Here is a 26976-nt window from a genome sequence, read left to right as displayed (position 1 = left end):
CCCCAGATAAAATGAACGCCCATTTCTTTCTGCAGAGCTGGTTTGATGTGGGATGTCCTTCTGGATATGTTGCTTTTATTGCTTACTGAATAAAGCTGTTCTGGCCAAAGACCTAGCAGAGTAAAGCCAAGTAGGAACTCTGAATAGAGAGAGAGTAGGCAGAGTCGGAGAGACACCATGTAGCTGCCAAAGGAGGCAGATGCCATGTAGCTGCCCAAGAAAATAAGAGGTAACAAACCACAAGCCTAGTGGTAAAATACAAAATAACACAATTGGGTTAATTTAAGATATAAGAACTAGCTAGACGTACACCAGAGACATTGGCCAGTGTTGTAATTAAAATATTTTCTGCGTGATTATTTGGGTCAGGATGACCAGGAAATGAACAAGCAGTCTCCATTTACAGAACTTGAGTGAAATATAGCCTGATTTCAGTTGCTACTTTACCAACACTCTGGATTCACTTCTCTCTGTGCCCATGGCTACCATGTCCCAATAATGAGGTGTATGTGATCCAACAAAAATCAAGACTTGAGCTGGGGCATGGTTCCTAACTAACTGTCATGCCAGGCAGTCTGTGACGCAGTATACCACAGCTTCTTCTGAAGAGTTAGCTCACCAGCGTTCACTCAGCAGCATCTAAATGGCCCCCCAGAGGCAGACTCTGTGTTAGCCCCTGATAAAAGAGACTTAGGGAAGAGATAGTCCTCACAGAATATCCTAAGATATTCAAGGTGAATGTTACAACAAAAGTGCCTTCCAGAGGCCCAGAACCTCTACCCCTGCCCATTAGAAATGGGAAAAATACAATGGGAAACTATGTGTTTTGGGTCATATTAGAAAGATAAGCAGGTATATGTCTAACAGACAGGTGTGGAGGTGTAAAGGGTGTGAGAGAAACCTGAAGAAAGTAGGTCAGTAGAGATGTAAAGACAGGAAAAAAGACTAGTTCTCAGAGGACAGGGCTCAGAGAATGGTGCTTATGTTAACAGATAGCCAAGACAGAATCATCCATTAGAATTCAAACCTTTGCTACTGGAGGGTTCCACGTGTCCTTGTATTGCAAAAGATGGACTAGGCCCACTTTATAACTAGGAGAACACACAACAAAAACCCCAGCCAGGGGCTTGGTGGAAGGTTAGCAGTTGGGGGAGGGCTTATTGAGAAGAGAAATGGGTGCCTTTATGACTAGAAACTCCTGATGCGAGAGGGAAGAGCTGAAGGAGTCTAATAGCAAGGCTTAAACATCATGGTTTCAGGTTCCCTTGTAGGGTTGACAGGCTGACTCTCCTCAGAGTGAAGAGCCACACTCCCTGAAACACACTCCATCTCTGACTGTGTTTCTGGGCACTGGCATGGAGAGATGGAGCTGTCCTGTCATTTTAAATGGCATGGATTCAATTTATTTCACCTAATTCAAGTTTTACACAGAGTCAGGCTGCTGTTGATGATTTACTCCAACATGGTGCATGTGAGCAGGTGGTGACAGAAGTGTACCAAAAGCCAGCGCCTGTGATACCACGCAGCCATCTGGGCATGTGCTACCTTCTACTGTTGTCAAATACATCACTATACACTGGAAATTAGAGGGAGACACCCTCAAGCTTACATAATAAAGCCCAAGGCGCACAGTGACCTAACTCTAGTAACTCATTTGAACATTTGTTACATGAGATAAGAAAGCTTAACATACACCTTCCAGGACAATTAATGATTATAGTCTGTGTCCAAAGGCACCAGGAGATCTCATGACAACGTACAGAAGCAGGACACCATTCGCAAAATTCTAGGAATCAAAAGTTCCATGAAACTCTGAAAAGTGTCAACGGAATGGACAATTCTAGGAATAAAAATGACACTTCCTAAAACTTCTTCATACCTAGCCCCCTACTTGCCTTAGGAAATCAATGAACAATTTGTAGACCGTACCTTCCAGTCTTTAATATTGTGTCTAATTTGACTTCTTTATCATCAGGTTTTGATTTCATCTTACCGACTCAATGTTCAATCCACTGTTTAACACTGATTGTTTAAAGGATGTGTGCCTTAACTGAAAGACTGAGTTCTCCTCAATCTTTAAAAAACTTATAATGTATGATATATTTTTGTCCTTAGAACCAATTTGATATCAATACCAAAAGCTAAACAGAACAGCTTCACCAGTCTTACTGAAAACTTTCCTATCTTTCAAGAAACATAAAATGTCATATTGCCTGGCTATGGTGACAATGTCCTAACTCCTGACTCTAAATGATAAGTAATATCCATTTCCTAATTATAACCTTTGTAATCATCCCTGCAGTGATTCGTGAGAGCTCGTCCTGAATAGAACATCTGCACACATTCACAAAGAAGTTTCTAACTGTGAAATCCTTACAAATCACCAACGCCATATGACCCAGTGTGGACAGGGATGTGCATTCAAAGGTCAGTCCGAATCCAAAAATAATTGCAGAGCTATGGGCAATATCTTCAGAAATGTCAAAAAGGAATTCACTCATAATGGAAGACCAAATTCTTAGAATCCTCTTTTCATGTCTCCGTATCTCACACTGTGTGGAGTTGTCCCCACGAATGTTTCTTCACACTCTGTCAGGGGTGCTCAATCTTTTGACATTGCAACACCATGTCATCATCTACAAAGTCCATGCTCGAGAGCCATGTAATCAAGTTACAAAATAAAATTGCAAAAAAAAAAAACAACATTATCTCATAATGTTTTAAGTAAGTTTCTGAGTTTTCTTAGGCTGGATTCATGACCATCCTTGGCCACATGCAGTCTGTGGGTCACAGGTCGGACACATCTTCAACTTCTTCCAATTGGGCCACACTGACTTTGATAGCTTTCTTCCCTTCACCCTTTCAGAATCTTCCTCTGGGTGTCTGTCTTTGTGTCTCTGTCTGTCTGTCTCCCTCTCACGTGTGTATGTATGTGTATGTGTGTGTGTTTAAGAAAAGGGGATTGAAATGATTTAAGTTTAATTTATTTTAATTGCTTCAGAATTTTATTTTTGCATATCATGTTTTGAGCAAATCCACTACCTATCCCCCAACCGTTCAATTTTTTTCCCTATCCTCTGCAATGCTTTCTCTTCCTAACTTTATGTGTATTTTAATTTTTTTAAAACCCACTGAGTCCACTTAGTGCTACCTATTTGTGCTATGTGCATGAGTATAAAACTGTTTACCATAGCATGTGCAGCCTTTCCAGGACCATATACCTGAAGAAAACTGGCCTTCCCTCCTCCAACAGTCATCCCTTCTCAATAGCTTCTCACCTAGGTGTAGGACTTCATCGATCCCTCCCTTGTCCATGCTAAGATTTGGTTGGAATTCATCTTGTGTGGGTCTTGTTTATGTAGTCACAGCTACTGTGAGTTCCTCTATGCAAAGGCTCTGATGTGTCCACTACATACTATTTTATTGTAGAAGTCTGCTCCCTCTGGCTCTTATAGTCTATGCCTACTCTTCTGCAGTGACCCCTGGGCTTCTCTCTCCAGGATTTCTAATCAAAATATCTTTTATACTTTCCTTTATTTGTTACCAACTCCCAAACTGTATAGCAAACCCCAAAATTCAACAGAAAATAAAAATTATCATAACATAGAAAAGGGAAGAAAGATCTGTTATTTTCTTGCACTCATAGGATGATGTCTTTCTAGAATAATGATCAAATGCTTGAGAGCAGGACTCTCATTCTGTCATTTAGGAAAAACTGTTTTAAAAAAAGAGACACATTCTAGGGTAGGCCTTTCTGTCTAAAATATGGCCAACTTCTTGGGATTCATGGCCATGAAAATAATAAGGGTTCTTGATACCAGTTGTGTCAACTCCTGCCATAGGACCCGGACTCTGCTGTGTTGGCTGCTCGTGGACTTTAAGAAAAAGGTTGAAACTTCTCCATCTTGAATGAACACTTGGGGTTTTACTTAAATGTCCCTTTGCTACGTGATTTTTCCTTGTCGTGTTCTATTTGTCCTGATGGTAACTTGGTGGGATGCTTGGGGGCAGGGGAAATAATACCCTACATGTAGAAGCTGACCTTTCATTCTGTGGTATATGTGAAGAGGCAGAGCCATTTCTTGAGTTGAATGTGCTTCTGTAGAAGACAGGGTTGGGACTGTCTAGCCCCACATGGAGAATGTTTCCACAATATGCCACTCAATTTAGGCAATACTGCAAAATCGTTACTTGCGGATAGATGACACAATTCTGGCTCAACCGGGGCTTTAATTCTTCAAATGCCTATGAAAGAGGTCTTTTCCTGTCAGTTGCTTGTGGGTAGCAAATGGCTAGAAGCAGGGAATTATTTCATTTGGAACTATTTTTGTTTAAGGATTTTTTTAACTTTAAAAGATCATTTTCTTTTTTTGTTAGCTTATATTTTTATTGAAAATAGATTCTTTTCTCATAAAATACATCCTGATTATATTTCCCCCTCCGTGTACTCTTTCCAGTTCCTCCTTACTTACTCTCCCCTCTGGATCCACTCACTCTCTGTTTCTTGTTAGAAAAGTATTGGCTTATAAGAGATGACAACCAAACATGATAAAAATATAGTAAGATGAAGTAAAAAGTCTTATACTAAAGTTAAACCCAGCAACCCAACAGGAGGAAGAGTCTCAAGAACAGGCAAAGGAGTCAGAGACCCACTTGTTGTCATTATTAGGAGTCCTACAAAAATACTGAGCTAATAGCTATAATAAATACACAGAGAACCTGATGTAGACCCATGTAGGCCCCGTGCTTGTTGCTTCAGTCTCTGTGAGCTCATATACTCATTGCTTAGTTGATTCAGAGAGCCTTGATCTCCTGGTGTCCTCTATCTACTCTGACTCTTACACTCTTTCTGCCTCCTCTTTCACAGGATTCTTTGAGGTGAGGGATTTGAGGGAGAACTCTAATTTAGACTCTCTCTCTCTCTCTGCACAGTGTCTGGCTGTGGATCTCGCATCTGGTCCCATCTGCTGCTGGAAGAACGCTGTCTAATGATGACTAGATAAGACACTGATCTTTGAGTATAGTGGACTATCATTAGAAGTCATTCTGTTTTGTTTTTTCAGACCAGTCGCCTTTGGTTCTGCCCTAGGTCTCTGGGCTATCTAGTCTCTGGTTCTTGGCTACCCAAACAGCATCAGGTATGGGTTACTTCTCATGAAGTGGGCCTTTAATCCAATCAGACATTGGTTGGTTACTGCCAAAGCTCTGTGCCACCATTTCCCTAACATACTATTCCATTGAACAGATTGTAGGTTAAAGGCTTTGTGACTGTATTGGCCTTCAGATTACCTTCCCGCACCAAAGAGACTAGAACATAGGGGTGAAGGCTCCATGCAGGTACCAGCTTGAATTCTCCATGTTCATGAGTTGTGTGGATGCTGTCCTTGGCAATAGAGCCCTGTTGTCAGTTCAAACAGAGCAACTCTTTAAGTTATTGTTATTGTCTTGCCTGACGATGAAGTCCCAGGTCATAATTACTTAAAGAAGCTAAGTATCAGATAGCCAACCCTGTTATTGTCATTACAATCTGTCAATTCAATCACAAAATCTGGGGTAAGGTATGCTTCTGTTAACCAGGAATACCTGAAGGATAATAGAGTCTCCTGCTTTGAGGGATGGGGTATATATGTGGGGAAACAAACAGGGCTGAGTAGTAAGGACACTGTTTTGATAGCATCACTTCTTTCAGGGGACAAATCTGAGGGTGCTTATCTCATATTGAAAAAATTATCTACTCACTGGCATTCTTTTACCTATGCACCCAGGTATGCTACTAAGGTACTTCTAATTCTAAAGTCAGGGTTATTAGATGGGTTAGGTGCAGCTTTCAATGCCGGGACAGAAATCTATGACACTGGGATTCATCTATTCATTCAAGATTATGGGCAGCACAGTGTGCCTCTTGATGGGCCTATTTGCCCATTCTCTCCTTGTTAACTACATACCCAACAATGCTAAGAGACAAAGAAATCTGGTAAACGTGATCCCTGGTGTCTCAATAAATAGGGAAAATAAACCCAAATGAAAAGCAAACAAAGAAAGGCAATAAGTGCTAGTTCAAAGTGCCGAGAAAGAGCCAGCCAATGAAGAGCCCAACCATAAATCAAGGGGCCAGGAAGTCCTCGGAGATGGAATTCCCGTCCCTGCACTCTTTGTTCAAAAATTTGAGTCACAAGAAGCCTGAAAACAATAATTTTGCTTTCTGAAGGACAACAATAGATATGGGCCCCATTCCCATCTCCCTGGTCCATCTCCAGAAAAGGGTCCTCCAACTTTGGCTTGCAAATCTTTCTTCCAGGGAATCATTGAAAGCCAAACTAAAAATTTGCTGTCTTATATCATTTACTATCATTAGAAAAATAATACACATTATTACTATCATGAGGAAAATAATCTGAAATTTTCACATCTAAACTCTAAATCTTTGTTTGTAGTCATGGAATCTCTGGAAAATTCTCTTAGTCCAGTTATGTGCCAGCTTCTACCATCTACCCTGGAAACCAAACTCAATCGGAAAGTTCCAGAATCCCGATTCTGAAGATCATCTTTAAATTGTTATTCTTAAAACCTGTCTTGTGCACCTACCTCTTGCCCTTGACTTCTTCCCAGATTACTTTTGATGTGTCCCCTGTGTTATCACCACCTGATGCCACCTGACCTGGGAGGGGAACCATCTCCAGGGTTCATGGAGATGGAAGGAATGGGTAGGAAAATAAGCCTTCTAGTTTAGTGAAGATTTAGATGGATCTTCACTCCCTTTGCCAGGTAGATAATGTGACATTTTGAGTAAAGGAAACTAAACTTTTAACAAACAGTGGAACAATTTCAGCACAACACAAAGATATTGATCAAACTATCAAAGAGGTTTCAGTTTTATTTACTAAACACCTTGTTGCTGGGCTGGGCAGCAGCCAGTCAGAACTACAAAAGATCTGAGCTCAACTGGTTTGCATATTGCCCTTGGAGGTGGAGGAGGGGGTTTACAGTTTTTCCCATCTGCCCAGTCTGTAAATATTTACTCAGTATTTCAGCACACTTCAAATTGAAGAATCTAGTTGTTTCTTTACCAGTTCCTCCACACCGAACAGAAAAAGCAAGTTCTGAAGATGGAGGTGATAGCATTTGCTTGACACACTGAACCTGGATTACATATTAAACCAGAAATGCTCGTCTTGTGCCAAGTTCACGGCGAAGGAAAGAACAAGTGACCTTCGCAGCCAATGATACATCCAATAAAATGGCTGGAAATCTGCCCTGTTCGCACACAGAATCAGAAAATAAAATAAAATACAAAGAATGCATCCCATTCTTCTAATTTCTGCATCTTGCCGCAGCCGCTCTCCCTGGAGCTTTCCCCTAACCCAGTTGCCAAGGAGGCTTGAGGGGCTAGCCTCTCTGACACACCATTAAGGATCCTGCAGGCCCTCCTGGGGATATTCCAAAAGCGTTCTGTAGGGAAACTGGCTCCTTCTCCAGGCTCATCATATGGAAAGTATATTTCTCTACACAGCTGGCAAACAAATCTCTTTGAAGGAGATAGCCAAGAGGCTGAGGTTGGCCCTCATGTAATGAGTTCAGCATCTCTCCCTCTCCCCAGCCTATAATATTCTTCCTCCCTGGTAGTTATTTATTATTCAATATTTATACAAGCCATAAATGTGCAGAGCACTGTACAATATCACAGAAAGGGCCAATGCACTAACAACACCTCCTCCTAGGGAACAGAAAGGGACCCACAAGTGAAGCCTACAGGCAGAAGCTGCCAACAAGAGTGAGAGACTGCTGGGTGGCCCAAGTCACTCGGGGTCGGGGCACACCTTAGGCACCGGAGCTCCTCTACCCCGCTGTGATCTCAAGGAGAAAGTGGCTCTGCCTCCTCTCTGTGTGTCTGGCTTTTTCCACATTTGTTTTGTAAACAATAGTAGACATAGTAGCCTGGAATTAAGACATGCGCCATAAACCACAACTCCTATTTCCAGGCTAGATTCAAGGTAATGGAAGCTACTCCAAGAGGAAAACATGAGTTGTATAATATACCACTGGAATACCCCATCAATATTTCCTATAACCTTCTTAAAAATAAACTGCCTTGATGTTTTCCAGCGAGGATCTGAATGGTGTCTCTGCAAATCAGGAAATGGGTGAAATAAAACGTCATGACAGAACCACCTAAGATCATGTCATCAGGAAATGACAGAACTGAGGACCAATAGCCAATCCCTTGATCTGAGACTGCAGCTCTCCCAGGGCTGAGTTGTTGCTGCTTCTCTGGTCCTTCCTTGGTTGCTCTGGGCTTTGGTTCTTCATCAACTATTTTCTCTTATTTTCCCTAAATATCTTTCCATCTTTCACCTGCAACTCTAGGCATCCCTCAGCATCCTAGCTTCTGTATTTTTCTCTGGGGTTCCTTTGGCTTTTGTTGTTTCTATGTACTTCCTCAGAAATCCCACCCCTAGTCTCTCAGGTCGCAGCCATCAGACCTTTATGGTGAATCCCATCACCTCTCCATGCCTGGAGAAGAGGAAAAGGTTGCAAAATTTGGAGTCAGGCGACCCTAGGACAAAATATCAGGACCACTACCTACCATCTGTGAGACCTTGTTAAGCTCTCTAGAACTCTAGCTCATCTTCCGTATGAAGGAAAGACTTGCATAAACAGCCTCATGGCCACTCTCCCCTGGAATCTTTGGGGCTCTCCGGATCCTGTTATGGTGGAGACCCTGACTAATACAGTAGTGAACTTGCTCACCAGTGTGATGGCACAACATCTCCACTCCCCAGTCTCTCCACACACATCTTCTGGATCTGATATTTGAGACTTACTTTCCATTTCCAAACATAATCTGCAGAGTGGATCTTTGATTTGAAATGCATTTCCTCTTGAGATCTGTTGCTATATCTAAATATTAGTCAGCACCCCTAGAAAATTCCAGTATTGGACTTTATAGTCATTACCTTCTTTATCCCAGCCAGAATGAGTCCCTAACCCCACTCCCCTATAAGAAAAGAGTGGGGACAGTATCTTTTGTAGGAGCGATCTATTCACAGCATATAGATGTGATCTATACCCAGCAAATGATCAATACATAGTGATTGACTAACTAACTGTATCCTACTGTACGTCATTGCTCCCCGTGAACTACTGAACATTGGTCATCACATACCTTACACTACTGCTGTGTTGGTTTTTGTTTCCATCCCATAATAGTGGATAAGAATTATTAGTCAGGCGTTCTTTACATCTCCTGTATACATTTAAAAAAAGCCTACTTTAATAGCTGGTGATATAACTCAGGTGGTAGAGTACTTGCTTAGCACACACAAAGCCCTGGGCTTGATTTCCAGCTCTTTCAGAAATCGGAAGTGGAGATTCATGGCAACACTGAGGGTGTGGAGGCAGGAGGATCAGAACTTCAAGGTCAATCCTGGTTATGTAGCAAGTTTGAGTCCAGTCTGTGCTATTGGAAACTGTCTAAAACCACAGAAACAAAGTAATACAAAAATAACAAAAGAATGCTTTAAATTCTAAGTTCATAAAAATTATTTGTGACACTGAACAATTCAAAGGATTCATCCTTTGACCAAACCAAAGAATTGACTCCAATAAGGAACACATAATTTTTCTTCACAAATGTAAAAAATTAACATATGGAAAGTTTCTTCCATATATTACAAATGTCCCTAACACTCATAGAACCAAATTTATATTATTTACAGTTCTTGATTGTAACATTGTAAATTGTGACAACTATTTCCATTTTGTGGCATGTCTATTGTTCTCTTTACCACAAAATAAGACAGTTTTGAACCCCAAAACATAGAAATAACATAAATATTCTATTACTTAAGAAACAATCTTATTTTCGATGCTAAGTCACCTCTTTGGGAAAGATCGTTGTCAAAATTAACCCACGATTAATTTGGAGGAATCTTATTATGACTGAATAGTTAAAAGATGATTATGAAACAATTATTGCTTTGAATACCTATTAAAAACTTTGATAGCAACAAAGTAAATTTTAATAGAACACTAATTTCCTGGGCCTTTGATAATTGTGTATGGAGCCAAACTAAAAGCTTGGGTTTTGTTTTAAGGACAAAGAAAATTATTCATGAAGGGAAAACTGAATTGAAATAAGACAGAATCAAAGTAGAACACCTTTCTCTTGAGAATGAGGCTGAGGAATGGAAGTAGAAGAGGAGTGATGTAAGGCGAGGAAGAGGGTCAGCAGGAGACGAGGAGCAGGCAGGAGAGGACCATGGGATGGCTATGGTGGAAATACAGGGTATTCTTGAGTGAAAGCATCATTAGGAAGACTACTATTTATGCGAGTATATGCCAATAAAAACTAAGCATAAACCAGATATGGTGGGGCACGCCTATAATCCCAGCACTCAGTAGCTGAGGTAGGAGGGTTGCCATAAATTCACCTGCATACACTTATCAATCCTTCCACAGAATTCTGGAGTTTCTGTTCCTCACTCTACCCAACCCTCTGCTCCCTGCCCCAAGATCTGTCTCTGGGATCCTCCTTACTGGGGTTAATAGATCTTCTGGTGGCCTCACTTCCCTCCTAGGCCAGGAGAGCATTGTCTAACTCTGCCTTGAGCCTGCTGGTTCCACACAAACTGCAGTCCTGGCAGGATCTGATGCTGAGAGGTGCAATAGTGTTCATTCTTCCAAGCACGTCAGATAGGATCCACTGCCAACTTTCCTGGCTGGCTGGCTGTGATGCTTGGAGGGTGAGGGGAGGCCCCATCTGGATCTCCATTTTATCATTGCTGCTGCTAAGGCTCATCTTTTGATAGAAGCCAGAGCCTCGTAATGGGTCCCGTTAAAAGTATTTTTGGTGCATCAGCCTTGGTTGTATGAAACTCTTTTGAATTTAATAGGATGCTTTTCCTCTCAACCTTTTTCTTACAGTCCAGAAATGCTTCAGACAATGCAACCACTAACGATGGCCTCCACATGCCTCCAAACCCTCCACATGGATGTGGTAGCCCCTGTGACTAGGCTTTCTTTTTGTACAAAGTTAAAACTGAGAACAGATGAACCTTAACATACCACAGTAATAGCAAACTACCTCTTTAAACCATGGTCCCATGCTGCCGGTGTCTATGCAGCAGGACGGACTAAGGGAATCTATCGTTTTACTACTCTGAGCCATGGAAGACACGACTCGGTACTGTTCACACTCCACAAAAAGAAAATCCAAGGCAAATATCATCTCCCCCTTATGAACAGATTTAATGCCTCATAAACCCCAGAAATGGCAGGTGGAGTGTGCTCTTAAACTCTTACAGACAAATCAAGAGAAGCTAATCCTTGGCCCCGCATCCCCCATTACCAAAAAACCTGCAGAGAGACTGCCTTCCACTACGTGTGAGTTATTGGCCTTAGTATGGGTAATTTTGACAAGGGCAGAAAGAAAGGGTTCATTTATGGGAGATACACATTGAAGACTCGAAAATGCTTGTTAGTGTTACATGACTTTTTGGAGACAAAGGGGTGTTTCCAGGAGTTTAAGATCTAATGAGAATTTTTGGAGAGCAGACCATATCACAGCCACAGAAGATAAATTATGGGTCATTAGGTCTGCATCTGATCCATGTTCCAACATGTTAAGCTTCACTCGCAACCTGTCTTCAGGTCCATGTTTTGCTGCAAAAAGCAACCGTGCTTTGCTTCTGAGAACATAGTTCATTGGGGATGAAATATCTCTGCATTGATACCCAGAAGTCTGGCCATAAACAAGCTCAGGTTGTGTTTGCAGGCAGCAAGGTATTGGGTTACTGAGCCCTTCCGGAGGACATTTGTCACAACCCCATTGAAATTCAGCTGGACTGGCAGAGGAGCTCTCATTTGCAAAGAAGAAATGTGAGGGTCATGCCAGAGGACAGGGTTGGAGAGCTAGCAGGTGTTTGCCGTGATTACCAGACACTGGCTCTCAGCCTGGCTAAGCCGGGCTGCATCAAAATTACCTGGAAGCAACACTGAAAATACAAATTTCCTGGATTCTGCTTGCTAGAGGTTAAACTGGGTCCCCCTCCAAATTCCAAACATCCTAGGAGTTTAGAATGTGACTGAATTTGTAGACAAGGGTTTTAAGGTGATACTTAATGTTAAAGGGGGTGTCACAGGAATGGACCCTAAACTAATAAGAGAAAAGGGCAGGACACAGACAAGCAAAGAGGGAAGACTGCCTGAAGTCAGAGAGGACAAGGCAGTTACCTACAAGCCAAGGAGTGAGACCTCAAAAGAAACCAATCCTGCCCCAGTTGTTAAGCTTGGACTTCCAGTTTCCAGAACAGCGAAGGAATAAAAACTTGTTGCTTAAGCCACCCAGTCTGTAGTATTCTGTTATGCATGCTGACTGACTAATACACCCTCTATACAAGATGCACAGATTCTCTTGTAGTCCAGAGCAGGGATGAGTCTACACACCATAGTTAATAACCAACAACATGGACTTATCCCAAGAAAAAAACAATTTCTTTCAGTGGCTTGTCACCTTGACCTGCTCTGACTGTGACAAAGGATGAGAGCCACACTTACCATAGAAACACTATGTTTGCTCACAGCAGGGTCAAGTTCTTCCCTTATAGTTTGCTCCCAAGAAAGTCATTGCCTTATTCTGGTTATAAAGGTATCAAAGCAATTTCTGAATTGCTTCTACCAAGGCATTTGAAAAACTGCTCAAATAGAGTACTTTAAAAATCATTTAGAAATCTATTTCCTGAAAGAAAAATGTAGGGAGATAAAAGGAACAAGTCATGACTATTGAAATTCTGGACAATGATTAAGAAAAAGAGGGCTGAAGAAACTCATTGGCTCATAAAGTATGTGTTTAAGAAAAGAGCGGTTCATAGGACAGCATGACAGATTAGCATTTTCTTATTGTTCTTGTTGCTATAATAAAATGTCAGAGGCTAAATTATTAAAAAAAAGAAATGTGGTTTAGTTAGCTTCTAGTTCAAGAATTCCAAGTATAAGTTATTGGCATCTTGATAGGGATCCCTATGGTTGTGTTACATAATCCCAGAAAAGTACAGAGAGCTGACCTCGTGAAAAAGAGCAGGGGAGGGATTCTTTAAAGCACAAAGATTTGGACAGGAAGCACAGAGCTCAGACAGGAAGTACAGGGACTCAGACAGGAAGCACAGGGACTCAGACAGGAAGCACAGGGATTCAGACAGGAAGTACAGTAACTCAGACAGGAAGCACAGGGACTCAGACAGGAAGCATAGGGACTCAGACAGGAAGTACAGAAATTCAGGCAGGAAGCACAGGGATTCAGAGGCGAGGGGTTCTGACACAAGGGTTTCAACATTGGATTGTTGTTTAGTTGTTACTTTGTTTTGTTTTAAATAACTACTCAGTCTCATAAAACTAATTAGTGAACCAGAAGAGCTATATTAATCCCCTAGGAGGTTGTAGTCATAATCAACTGTCCTTGTACGAGTCCTTACCTCTTAAAAGATCCACCATCATCACACTGGAAGAACATAATGCATTCATCTCTTTTGACCTGAAATAACAAAATCATCACATCAGTATGAGAGGTTAAGGATGATCAACTCAGACCATATTAAAACCATAGTGCACAGATGACCAGCTCTGAAAGTCCCAGCACATCTGGGAGCTGTAAGGGCAGGATCAATCCATAACTTCCCTCATGAAGATTTTTACCATGCATACCCTGGTCATGAGCATGGGGTGGCAGTGCTCAGGAGTTTAGACATGAATATCTGCGATGTGACTACTGAAGCCATGTAGATAACTCATGAACAGAGTTCCTAAGGCTCCAGAATCCATCTCTGTGTGCCATTCCATGTTCACCATAGTCAGACACCAAAGCCTAAAAGGAAATTATGAAGGCCTTCCTGCAAGCATCATTTAAATTATGCAGTTGGTTCTTTAATATCATGTTTCATGATTCGAGCTCCCCATCCCTTAAGATTTGCAACTTTGAATTTCATTTGCCTAGAAGCAAATCTGATCAATAATCCCTTCTATGTGGGTGTAGGTGCAAACGTTTCTGTGGTCCAGTCCTAACTCAATCTCTACCATCTAACAACTTTGTCATGCACTGAATTTCCTGGTCATGTATTCATTTAATTGAATAAATATTTAATGAGCAATGCTACATTTAGGCCTATTGCAAATACTGGAGATGTAGTACCAAACATAGATGGCTAAACTCCTGCTCCCCTGGCTTTTAATTTTATATGGTAAAAACAAACAATTGATGGGTAAATGGATAGGGTCATCCAGAAATGAGCTAGGAAAGCAAATTAACAGGCCTCACTTAAGACTTTTTAAGTCATATATTCTAGAGGTGGGACCCAGCAGTCTGGTACATGCCAAGGTTTGGAAACCACGGCTGTAGTTGAGAGTCGTGAAAGGAAAGTCACCTTGGAGTGGATGTGTAGGCACAATCTCAATGAGAAGATGACATGCAAGATGAGACCTGAATGTCACTTGAGCTAGAAACATAAACTGAGCTAAATTCTCATGATAGTTCCTCAGGCTCTCTTAAGCCTTGAGTCATTTAAGGGTCATTTCCATACTCACCAAACACTATTTATCAGACTGTTCCATCATGGCTGGTTGCATGGCAGAATGACCTGTGCCTTTTTACACGTGCCCCTGTGTTCAGAGGTCCCCAGACTAAGTTTCATACTGTTTTTTCCCATCCTTAAATTCCCGGTGATTTTACTTTCTAATTTGGGTTTTACAAGTGAAGTCTAACAAGACATTTATGTAGACACTCAAGCAGAGGAGTTAAGGGAATTTCCACTCACTGCCATTGCTGTACAGCAGTCTTAGAAGTCTGGTTGCCCATCATGCATGGGCACTGCAAGAGACACAAAGCAAGCTTGGTAAAAGCATGCTGCACCTACAAGAGGGCATGCATGCACCCTACTCTACTCAGCCCTTGCTCCAGACACAGAAGAGATACAATGGTGTCTGAGAAACAAGAGCTACCCAGAGACCCATAATATTCTTTATTGTTCATGTTTTCTCCATGCATGACCAACCACTTATACTGAAAAAGAAAGTAGAAAAAGGAAAAACTGTGGAAAACCATATGCCTTTTCTCTTCTGAGTTTTCTTACTATTTTTTTTGTAAGCCAAAAATGAGGAATGTTTGTACAAAGTAGGTGAAATCAAAATGGGTAGTAAAATCAACTGGGTTACTTTGGGGGGGGGGGGTCGATTCTGTTCTGTTAAGCAAGAAAATCTGTATGCAAGCCTGAGCTATGAAGTACTAATTGTGTGATTTCAAGGGCTCCTCATATGATTTAAAACACTCTTGACTAGACACCAAGAGCTAGCATCAAAAATATAGAGATTAAGGTAAAGTGTATGCTAGTAGCTTAATTCTAATTTCCCTTTACTTAAAACGACATTAAAGCAACAAATTTCGAAGGCCATGGCAGAGGAAGACCATGGGAGAAGGGGACGATGTCATATTTTAGTTCCTTTAATGAAAAGCTTTCATGTGTTTCATACAAGGAGCTTCACGTTTTCATTTGGCTGGGCCCCATAAATTATGCAGCTGGCACGGCTTGCAAATAGAAATCTTCCACGAACGGGGGCTCCGCACCCCCACCCTGCCAGCATGAGCATTCCAAGACACGCGGCAGCTGTATTTCTCTCTGTCACAAATGGGTCATCAAGTTGAGCATCCAGCTTTGGGAAGGTGCCAGGCAGCATTGTTATCAGCAGAACCCAGCTGCATCTGTATGCGGGTAGGGACACTCTCCGTCAGTTAGAGAGGAAACTTTTCTCTCCAGCCCACACCTGACCCCATCACAAGTAGCAGTTTCTCTAGAAATACATTATAGTGTGGTCCCCCAATCCAGGAAAGTACAGTGTCCCACCTTTTGTGAGACCTTTGGGCCACTTGCCAGTATGCGAATGATGCCAATGGGACTACCAACCCAGACACAGCCCAGATGAATAAACACAGCAAGAAACCAGCCAATTGGCTAGGGCTAAAAAAAATCACACATATCACCTAGTATGCCTTGAGAAGGGGGGATTCAAATTGTTTAAAATGATGAGGTTTGATGGTCCCTCATACATTGGCCCCATGAACCTGAGTTACAGCAGCCTGTAAATGAATAGATGTCCCTACTCTAACCCAACTTCCAACTCCCACCACACGCTTTTAGCCGTCAGCCAATCAAGAAGTGTTCTCTTCACTTTGCCTGCCCAGAGTTCAATACTAGCAAACTTTACTTACGGGTAATTCCAAGACCTGGTGTGTGTCACCTCACACGACAGGACACATCACCCCAGCCACTTCGGGCCTGAGAACCTGGAATGTGTCTCACACGTGGTGCCAGGGAAGGCACAAAGGCTGTGTTCATGAACTTTGGCAGCTTTACGAGGCTGACAGCACCAAGATTTCTGGATTGGAGTCCTATCCCACTCATTTCTCATTAAGATGCTCCTTCATCATTGGAAATTCCTTTCAGTCCCAAATGACTTTAACCCTGTTATTGAGCCATTAGTTAAAACAAAAAGCTTAGGGCCGAAACCCTCGCGTCCACCAAAGCCATTAGCTTTCGGCCATCCGTGGTCACATGTTGTCCAAATGCTGCCCCTGGGAAGCAGGACATTTTATTAGGCAAAAACACAAGTAATGGATGGATTTTTTTTTCACCTTCAAACTAAAAAGATGACTATCCTCCATTGGTACGTAACGTAAAGGAAACGTTCTGGGGGAGTTCAACTGTGGGCTTTCCTCATCTCTGCTACTTAAGGAGATGCCTCTGGTAGAGTTTGCAAAGGTGCCTGGGAAATGCTGGGAGCACAGGGGAATTTGGGGAGTCTGAGTCATTCCCCTGGGAGGGCCAGGTTGTGCTCCTGACAAGCCTTTTCTGCCTGTCTGTCTTCTTCTGTCTGGCCGCAGGTTCTCCATTTCACGGTTGTATTGGACCAGGGATTTCACAGCTAAGCTTGGAGAACAGACTGTTGCATCTCTGCACGATCTGAGAAACATTCTCAGATCCCAATTCCCACCCTTGAAATTCTCACTTAGCAGGTCAGGAAGGGGAGAAGACCCACTACTTTAAACTACGTACAAGCCCGTCCAAGCCCATTGACTGGTTCCGACACTAGCACTGTGGAACGCTTCAAAAATCTAGACAAAGGAGTGGATTGAGGAGGACCCCACCAGTGTCCTTTGCTTAGTGTCTGAGCTCATAGGACCCAGTGATTCAGCAGTTAGGGAGGGGTGAAAAGCCCAGGACTAAAAAACCTGTGATGTTCTTTACTGCGTTCTGTCAAAGATTCCAGGAAGATAGTCTAACCTGGAGAAATGTTGGGAAAAAGCTCTACCTGCCTCCTCTTTGCTCTCCCTGAGGGGAATTTCCAAAATACTGCAGAAACAAATAGGTACCCTTAACCACAGGGTATTCCTTAAGCAAGTCTTTTTTTTTTAAAACTATTTGGAGGGATTCCGGATAAGAACTGGACTACGTCATTCAAAAGTATGTTCAAGTCCTAGTGCCTAGCAGGCCCAAATCAGCCCTTCCATACAGGAAAGGCTAAGAGGCCACACTAGAGAAAAGTGCCCTTCTATCAAGACAGTATGAAGAGGAGAGAATGCCTATGTCAAGGGCAAAGGTTGGAGTTGTGTGGCAAAAAGCCAAAGACTGTAATATTGGAATCGAGCAGAAAAGCAAGAAACAGATTCTAGTTGGGATGCCCTGATATCAGATTTGTAACCACAACCAGTAGGAGAGAGCTGATTTCTGTCAGCTAAGGCACTGCTCAGTCTGTGGTACTTTGGTTTGGCATCACAGGGGATTTAGTGCAATGACCAAGTTTGCCGGTGCTAGACAGGAGTTTCACAGAGATTGCTGTTTTCATTTCCAGTGATGGAGGATGGAAGTTTACCCAGACTCACCTGGGCATTTGTGAACCTTCTGCCTACGGTCGTGCAAAAGCAATAAGGTCTCCTTCTGCAGAATGGCGCTGTGTCTTTACGGCGCTCTTTAGGGCACAGGAGGCTGTGTGGCCCTGCCACTCCTTGCGTTTTCTCTTTGCACAGAAAGAGGTTATAAATTTGTTTTCAGGTACGGTGTTAAACGACTTCTAAAAGAATGTTTGAACAGAATAAATGATCTCTGTGTAAGAAGATCCCCAAAGATTATATTCACACAGTAGCAGATAAACATCACATGTGCTCAAATTCTGAAGAATGGGCCACATTTCCATGTAAGAGATATAAAAAAAACAACTTCCTGTTTTTAGTTGTGCTGGATACTCCGTAATTAAAATGTCCAGTCAAAGTAACCCATTTTTCCTTACCAACCCCTGGGTTTATTAGGGAGGCTGGAGGGAACTGGCAAACATTTCAAAGAAGAATGTGTTTGCAAAGGAATATGGTTTTGATAAGGGACTCAGAGGGCAATCTGTCAGAATTAGGACATTTAGTTTTATTCAGAAAGAAATGCCAAAGGACAGAAATATAATTTTAGAGAAAAGATACAGTAAGTTTGGCAGCTAGATTTTACAAGTCGAAAATACGCATGATCCAATAAAAAACCTTTTTATTTGCTTAAAGATTTAAAAACACATTTATGAAACATGTCACCCATGTCAAGATGCAAGGTGAAGAAAGAGAAGCAGTTCTGGTGCTCTCCCCATTTAGCTGGTGATACAGGTGGTTAGCCATCAATCATCTCCCTGGAAGACCCTCCCCCACCAGGTGCAGGTCTTGCCTCCTTTTCCCCTCCACTCCGCTCTTCTGAATTCCCTACTTGTAAGTTGACAACTGTAACGCTAAAGTTGCTACAATCACATCTAGACACATGTCCCTGCTTAGAGACTTTCTGCTCTGTATCTTGACATTAGCCAAACTTTCACAGGGCACCCGAAACTCTCAGCAGCATAAACAACAGATGAAAGTTCCCATCACAAAATGATTCATAAGCAGACAGCTTTAGTAACAATTCGCACTGGTATACTTCAATTGCAGTTCAATGAAAAAAAATCTGTTTGCAAATAAGCTTTGAAAAAAATTTTTTCCACAAAAATCATTTAAAACCAAACATAATATACAAAATGAAGTGAAATATTTATATAATCACATATATTCATTTGTCAACAAATAGTCATAGTGCACACCAAGGTGTGCCAAGAACCTCTTGGCACCAGGAAAACTACTGAGATATGCAGACCGTAACGTACGTATGTTCTTGTAATATATCTCACAAACAAGTAAAGAGATGAACTTCTGTTCATCAAAGTAAGAATATTGGTAGAATATTCTAGATATCACTGAGGAACAATGAAAGCCTGCTAGATTCTGTGTTCTTCTCTCTGCTTCCAGCTCAGGAGGATTCCAGGTCTGGATCTTCCTGTCTGCAACTCTGAGGACCATTTCAAAAGGAGAGTTTGGAATAGTGATTCAGCCTGATCCAGGATTGGAGAGATAGAGGCGTTTGCCCCGTGTGGACATCATATATTCTACACATGTACCCAAATATCATGTGATTTTTTTTCAGAAATGCATACATTTTTGTTCTAGTTACAAAATCAAAATTTTAAAGCTTACCTCATACAGTCTACACATGTACCCAAATATTATGTGATTTTTTTTTCAGAAATGTGTGCAGTTTTGTTCTAGTTACAAAATCAAAATTTTAAAGATTACCTGGGACTGTGAAGGAGCTATAAAACAGAATTCTCTGCAGTTTACATGTTTTAAAATTGCAAATGTAGGCAAATAATCCCTTCTACTATTCTGGAGTAGTTCTGCAGATGAGTTAGACTGTGCTGTGTCGTTTGCCTTCAGCCGCAAACATTTCCAGCTAGCCAGCACTGTACAACCAGCTACTCTAACCTTCCCGCTCTCAACACATGCATGTTAAAAATAAGCCTTAAATTTATTTCTTGAATGTTGTTAGTGTTGTTTTGGCCGCAAGCAACAGAAAGTAATTCTGATTCATTTAAGCAAAATGGCAGAGCTTCATTAGAATAAAAGAAATTGTTGAGCCTTGAGACACACAGGCATCCTTAGAGTCTCCGTGGTGGTGTAGAAGTCATGTCTAAAGAGCTAATTTATCCCTAATTTGGTTCTGGTGAGCTTTAATCTACATTTTCTTGGTAAATGTCCATGTGCAGCTTGAACTCACTAAGCAGCTGGCTATGGAAGCCACCGCTTTAGACCCTTGTCTTTATATTTATATTATTTATATTTATATCAAGTGTTCCCCAAGCCACCTGTTCTGTGACAGGCTGGACCCCTAACTCTGTGGCAGGGAAGAGAGAAAACCACAAGGATCTAAGGGTAGTAAAAGCTGATGAGCAATGTGAGCTCAGGCTTTCAAACCAACACAGTCCATAGCTGATGTTTTTAAGAACAAGAATCTGTCTGGCATCGTGTTAATCCAGTGCCTGCCTCTAGGACTCCAAGTAGCAAACTCACCTTTCACCGTGTCTATTCATAGTTATGCACCCAAGGGTATGTGTATGGCTTTTAAATTAAAGATACATTAAAAACATTTTCTTTTTCATTAAAACAGGGTCCCCTGTAGTTCAGTTGCTTGCTTCAAAGGCGCTGTGTAGCTGAGACTGCCCTTGAGTCCCTAAACCATTCTGTCTTTGCCTCCCCTAGTACTAGGAAAACAGTCATGAACCACCATACTCAGCTTAAAATGTATTTTTAAATATTTCTTAATAAACATTAATATTTATATTATATTTATATATTAATATATTTTAACACTAGTATTTATATAATATATAATAATAAATAATAAATCTCTTATTTTACCATTGCTTCTCAGACTTATTAGGAACATGGAAGTCACAGCTTAGGGACTGCATTAAAGGAAGTGAGGGTTGGAACATACAGATAAAGAACACAACATACAGTCTAATGCTCTGTATTCTCCTCAACTCATAAGATACTTAGTGATTTATTCCTCATCATAAGGACATGGACAGCTCAAGATGAGTGAGTCACTTACTGACTAGACATAAACAGACCAGCGTCCCCATGTTCCCAGGATAGAATGTCTTTACTTACTAAACAGCTCTCACTAGAACATCTATCTCATTAAAGAGGCAGCAGAGTGAATCTTCAGGGCAAGTGCACTCTGATCTTCTCAATATTGTCCTGACAAAGTAGCATTGCCCATGACTGAGATCGATTAAAAGTAAGAACAAATAAATAAAAATGTCATCACCACCACCACCCCAAATTAAACAGGATCAGGAAGACACCTCCATCGCGGATCCATCATCTTCCTATGAAGACTGTCTACACCTGGGAGTTACCTTCTTCAAGCAGCAAATGAGTCTACTGCTCCTTATGGCAGGAAGCTTTCTTGATGAGCACAATCTTGGATTACATGGGAAGACTTATACATGGTGAAAAGTCTGAGTCTAATGAAAAGAGCCAAATGGAAAAAGTAACCTAAAGAGTGTTTGCTCAAAACATCCCTGCTGATGAAACGTGAAATCAATATTGATGGATCTGGCTCACGCAGTTTTTGCTGAGTGGACTGGACTGGGTTGGTGAGAGAAGTTATTTCAGTTGTATTTCTTGGCATGTCAATAGCTTTTTGCCAGCATTCTTCTAGCTACACATGTGGCATGCATTTATTATTTACAATATATACATAGGAAGTGCTTGATTGATGAGATAACTCCCTTTTCACAAAGATCTTTTCCAAATGGGATTTTATACACTCTGTGCTAAATGAAGTGCAATAGAGTTAGCCAAGTATATCTTTTCAACTCTAACTTTTATGTCTGATAAAAAAAATATCATAAGGGTAATATGTGTAGATAGTATGTGACATAAAGTATGGCCACAGGTAAATTATTGTGTATCTATATTTTCCTATATATATGACCCCTAACATGTCATAAAGAGTATGTCCCCAGACTTATGCAAATTTGAGAAGATGAGAAAGAGCAAGGAGGGGCAGGCTGAGATGGCGATTGTGTCTGAATAAAACACATTCACACTGAATCAATGATCAGAACCACAGAAATTGTAATCCATACTTATAGATATTTATATTGTACTATTTTATTGAATAAGAGATATGAGCATTCCAAGTGACATCTATGGAATTTTATTAATATTGTAAATTTAGCATTCTGGCAATGTTCCTATTTAATGGCGGAAATTAAATGTTGCTCTTAAATAACTGATTAACCCTAAGGACAATGTCAAATTCATATCATTTGGTTTGATGTGAGCTATTAGTTTTTAATCTGGTTCATTAAAATGAATTTTAATCTGCCCCGCCTTATAAATTTTCAATATATGTATTTAATATAGTCACAAATATATTAATGTATGTATAAGCACAAATGTGACTATATGCTTATTTATACATTATTTATTCACGTATATTCAATAATACATGTAATTTTGGGATGTATATGTAAACATCTTTCATATATAAATCTGTATATAAACATGCCTGGAATGCATGCAATTCACCATACTGACAGTTAACAGCCTTAAGTACTAGCAAGTGTTTTTCCAGATGGCTTACGTGTATTTATTAGTTGGCTCTACACATCCACTCCATAAAAGAGGCATTGGTATTCTCACTCTGCCAGTGATGAAGCAGAGGCACAGATAGGTCTTAAATTTACCTCACATCTATGTCTAAAAGGCTGAACCAAAGTCTGTGCCCAGGGAACCAAAAAACAGAACACACATTCTCATGCCAAATTAGAAAGGCCAGCACACCGGCTGGAAAGGGCCAGGCAAGGTGTCTTCCTGGTTTTGAGAACATATGTGATTCTTCTTGGTTAGTTTTTTAACAATAATTTTCAAATATATCTTTAAAGCGAGTTCCCCTTCCCCAGCAGCACATTTACCCCAAATGAACCGACGCTCACTGCACTTCCGCAACTGTGACACTCAATGCATCCCCAGTACTTTATTTTACCTTAGGCTTCCTTCTGTCAGAACACACAGTGCCTAGGTTAGAATAGTCACTCAACAGATCTTAAGTTTCTTAAAGGATAAACTGAGGCACAATAACTTTTCAATATTTTTACACACACACACATATACATACATACATACATACATACATACATACATACATACATACATACATACACACATACCATTGTGTATGTCTGGGGATGCATGCGTGCCATGCAGCTCATACATGGAAATCACAGGACAGCTTTCCGGACTCAGTTTCCTCCTTCCTATGCGAGTTCCATCAATAAACACCAGCCTCAGACTTGGTGGCAAGCACATTTACCCACTGAGCCATTTCACTGGCCCAAGATGATAAAACTTTTTAGTGCTTTTTTGGGGGGAAGAGAAAAAAAAATCCATGAACTGAAAAGTTCCAAACCAGAAGTGGTTAAGGGATATGAGGAGGCAGCTTCTATGATTTGAACTCAAAAGCAAAGCAAGGAAAACGTGTGTTTGGTTACAATTAGGAAGTCCCTAGTTATGTAAGTCACTGGGCTACTCATTTGAGCTTAATTCTGTTTATCTTTAACAGAGACATTTACAGGGAAAAGCTCAAGCCGTGTTTAAATTAAGTTAAGATCTCTTATAAGGCCTAACTGCCTTTGTCTCCTCGGGGAATCTTCAAGCCTAGTCTCTAATTTCATTGATTTTAGTAAGTTGATTTTTTAAAAAATGTCTAATGACACCCAATGGTACCTGTTTATTTAAAGGGAACTTTTGGTTTAGGTAACTGGTTATATAAAACAGAGAAGTTTTATTTAAACCTGAAATTTTACATAAAGCAAGAAATGATAATTCTAGCTACAAAGCAGTAGAAAGAGGAATTCAGTCCTTCTGCTAGGATGAGAGTTCTTAAAGGAAAATGTAATTAATGTGACAAGAAAGAAGTGTGATGTTTGTGTTTTGATGTTATGGAAAATAAATTTAAAAGACACGAAATAGTAAATCCAGTAGCAACAATGCATATAGAACTCTCGAATCTTTTAGAAGCCTCAGTGCAAACTTATGCATAAAAATAATGAATATTTATTTATCATTTCTTCTTTGGAAACCACAAAAAAAGTTATACTTTTAGGGAAAATGACAAAAAAAAAAAAGAACCAGCACAAAATAAACCAAAACCCTCTTTATAAAAGTGTGTTTTGTAGGTGTTATACTTGGTGTCACACACTTTTAGCTCCAGGACTCTGGAGGCAGAAGTCTCTGTTTGAGGCCAGTGTGGTCTATAAAATGATTTCCAGGTCAGTCAATGCTATTCAGTAAGGCTCTGTTTCAAAAATAAAGCACTAAGCCAGGTGATGGTGGCACATGCCTTTAGTCCCAGCACCCAGGAGGCAGAGACAGGTGAATCTCTGTGAGTTTGAGACTAACCTGGTCTATACAGTCAGGACAGGCTCCAAAGCTACATAGAGAAACCCTGTCTCAAAACATTAAAAACAAAAAACAAAAGAAGAAAACCCACTAACAAATAAATAATATTTGAAGAATGGCCAAGGGATTACCCACCTTGTGAATCAGTCTCAACAGCTGCTTTGAGTTTAAGTCCACCAGTCAAATGAATTGACATCTCTGGATGTGATGTGGTGTGGAAAGGGATTTTTTTCTTTAAAAGTAATCATTGAAGTGGAGATTTTTTTCTAAATGAAAGATCAAAAGGGCTTTCCAGAGCTTTCCTCTGTACTATCTTGAGGTTAACAGAACAGAGATGCAGGTCCCCAATCAAGATTTAGAGGTTCATCAAAGAAAGGGAAAAACAGTGTCTGTGACGGAAGAGTGAGTTCACATCCAGTAAAAGAGGAATGTGACATGCTACAAAGGCTTTCAAGTGACTGTACTCCACTGTAGTTGATCACTTAATGAAGCGTAAATAGATCATGATCCAAACCCTACACGTAAATCCACACACATGGGGTGACTATCTTATTAAAGAGGGAAGAAAAACGCTTGACTTGGTGCTAGCCTCTCATTCTGAATCTTGACTGTAACAGCTGTATCCAGACTTGCCAGATATTAGTAACTGTTAAGATAGTCAACTTCACTAAGAGTTAGCATTTTAAATACACTGAGAGTTAGCATTTAAATACATATCCTATCTGATTTAAAATCTTGTTTCAAAAACTAAATGAGTCTATGCGGAGATGAGTGGCCAGTAAAATAGCTGCATAGTGATGGACCTGATTTTTTTCCTGACAGTATCCAGTGGGAAATGAGCACAGAAGGCTAACTCAAAGTGACTGAACATGACACCTGACTGGGCCACCAAACCAGCCCACTGAAAGAAGGGCATCCACGTGGCCATATGATATGAAATAAGGGCATAGAGAGCTATAGGGATGCAGTTTGAGCACACTTATAATCCAGAAACATTGTTAGAGGTCTTTTATCCAAAGTCTGAAGCTAACAACAGTCCACAGGAGAGCACATCCCTTGGTTTGTGATTTAGAAACTGTTCTCCTGCTGCAGTTGGTTTCTGGGGAAGCATACTTGGAGGTGGAGATGCACAAAAAGAGAATTAACTGGGAATCATTTCTTAGAGGGCAATCAAGATTTGACACAAAAAGAATTAACCTGTGATGCAAGAATAAAAGCCTTAGCCAATGTCAAAGGAGGCTCAGAAACTGGATTAGGACATGAAAAGTGTCCCAAGATAAAACAAGAGTCCGCTGTCTCCATTTCATAGCCTGTGGAACACAAACAACTCCCAGGGAGAACATGCGTGCGAACTAGGGTGAAGAGCTATATTCTGAGAGTATTACCTCCAAAGAACTGAGCTGTAAGTGGTCAGCAGCAATTGCTGGTGGCAGTTGAAGAAATAAGTAGCCATGTCCTAAAGTGAGACGTGGGTGTACTACAGACACACTGGAGACCACATCTTGCCACCCAAACCATTTGCCTCATATGCCAAGGGCACTTCATCAGAAAGTAATGCACCTGAAGTTATTTCTGGCATTTTCCCTTGCTTGGAAAAAGTCTCAAGATGTTTATTGAGATACGTGAAAATTGCTACCATTGTGGATGGCTTTGTAGATCTATCCAGTACTTACTGTCTTTCTCCACTTCCCATTCTAGAGCCCATAACCCCTGATCATCCCTCTGCAGCTCTTAATAAATTACCAGGTAATGTATAATAGAATTCTTATGGTGTTCCTAAATTGTGGATGTCTTCTGCCTGTAAACTGAACCAAGAGCTAAGATTTGTGAAAATATGGAATGTAAGATTCTTTTAAGAGATTGGGGAGTGTGAATAAGGAAAGTTAATTCCATGTCTAACACTTGGTCACTAGACCCAAGGATTGGAATTCTTAGGCATACAAACTATGAAAATTAGAACATGTATTCAAATCTATGTACCCTGTAGGTACCATATCTATATCCATACTTCTAAAAAGCCACCCTGCTTCTTTAACAGGCTGATAGCTTCTGAGTGGTAAAATAAACAATAGGATGAATGGGTCCTATGATGTGATCATCACCACACCTGTTGTGATTTATCTGCGGCAATATCTCAAGGCAGCCTATTTCCGTGACTAAGATGCTCTCTAAGGTATCATGCCCTGCCGTCATGAAAGGCAACTCCTATAGCTGGAGTTATATCAAACCAAAAGACACCTCCATGACTGATTCACTCAGAAGGCACTGCCTCTCTCAACCTTTCAATGTGGTGGAGGTACCTTTACTGCCAGTTCTTGGACCTCAACTCTGAAAAGCACCATGCAGCATAGAAACCCTTTTTTATCTGAGTAAAAACTAAATCTGCCACCCATTGCACTGCATGGCCTAGAAGTATCTCTGTGTATGGCAGTGGGAATCCACCATGCTCCTGTTTGTGCATGCCTAGCAGACCTGATTCAGTGGTTGCCTAGGCAGAGAGTACTGAGGGGCTGGAATGCTTTCAGCTATTTTCTTCCTAACACTGAACAGGTGTACAAGGTCCCGAAGCTAAAGTGGGTGGCAGGCCATGTGTGTTAGCTCCAGTCACTTGGGCACCATTT

The sequence above is a fragment of the Microtus pennsylvanicus genome, chromosome 5, assembly GCF_037038515.1.
Source record: "Microtus pennsylvanicus isolate mMicPen1 chromosome 5, mMicPen1.hap1, whole genome shotgun sequence".
Classification (NCBI taxonomy): Eukaryota; Metazoa; Chordata; class Mammalia; order Rodentia; family Cricetidae; genus Microtus; species Microtus pennsylvanicus.
The sequence above is the reverse complement of the archived record's forward strand: the minus strand, read 5'-3'. Positions refer to the sequence as shown.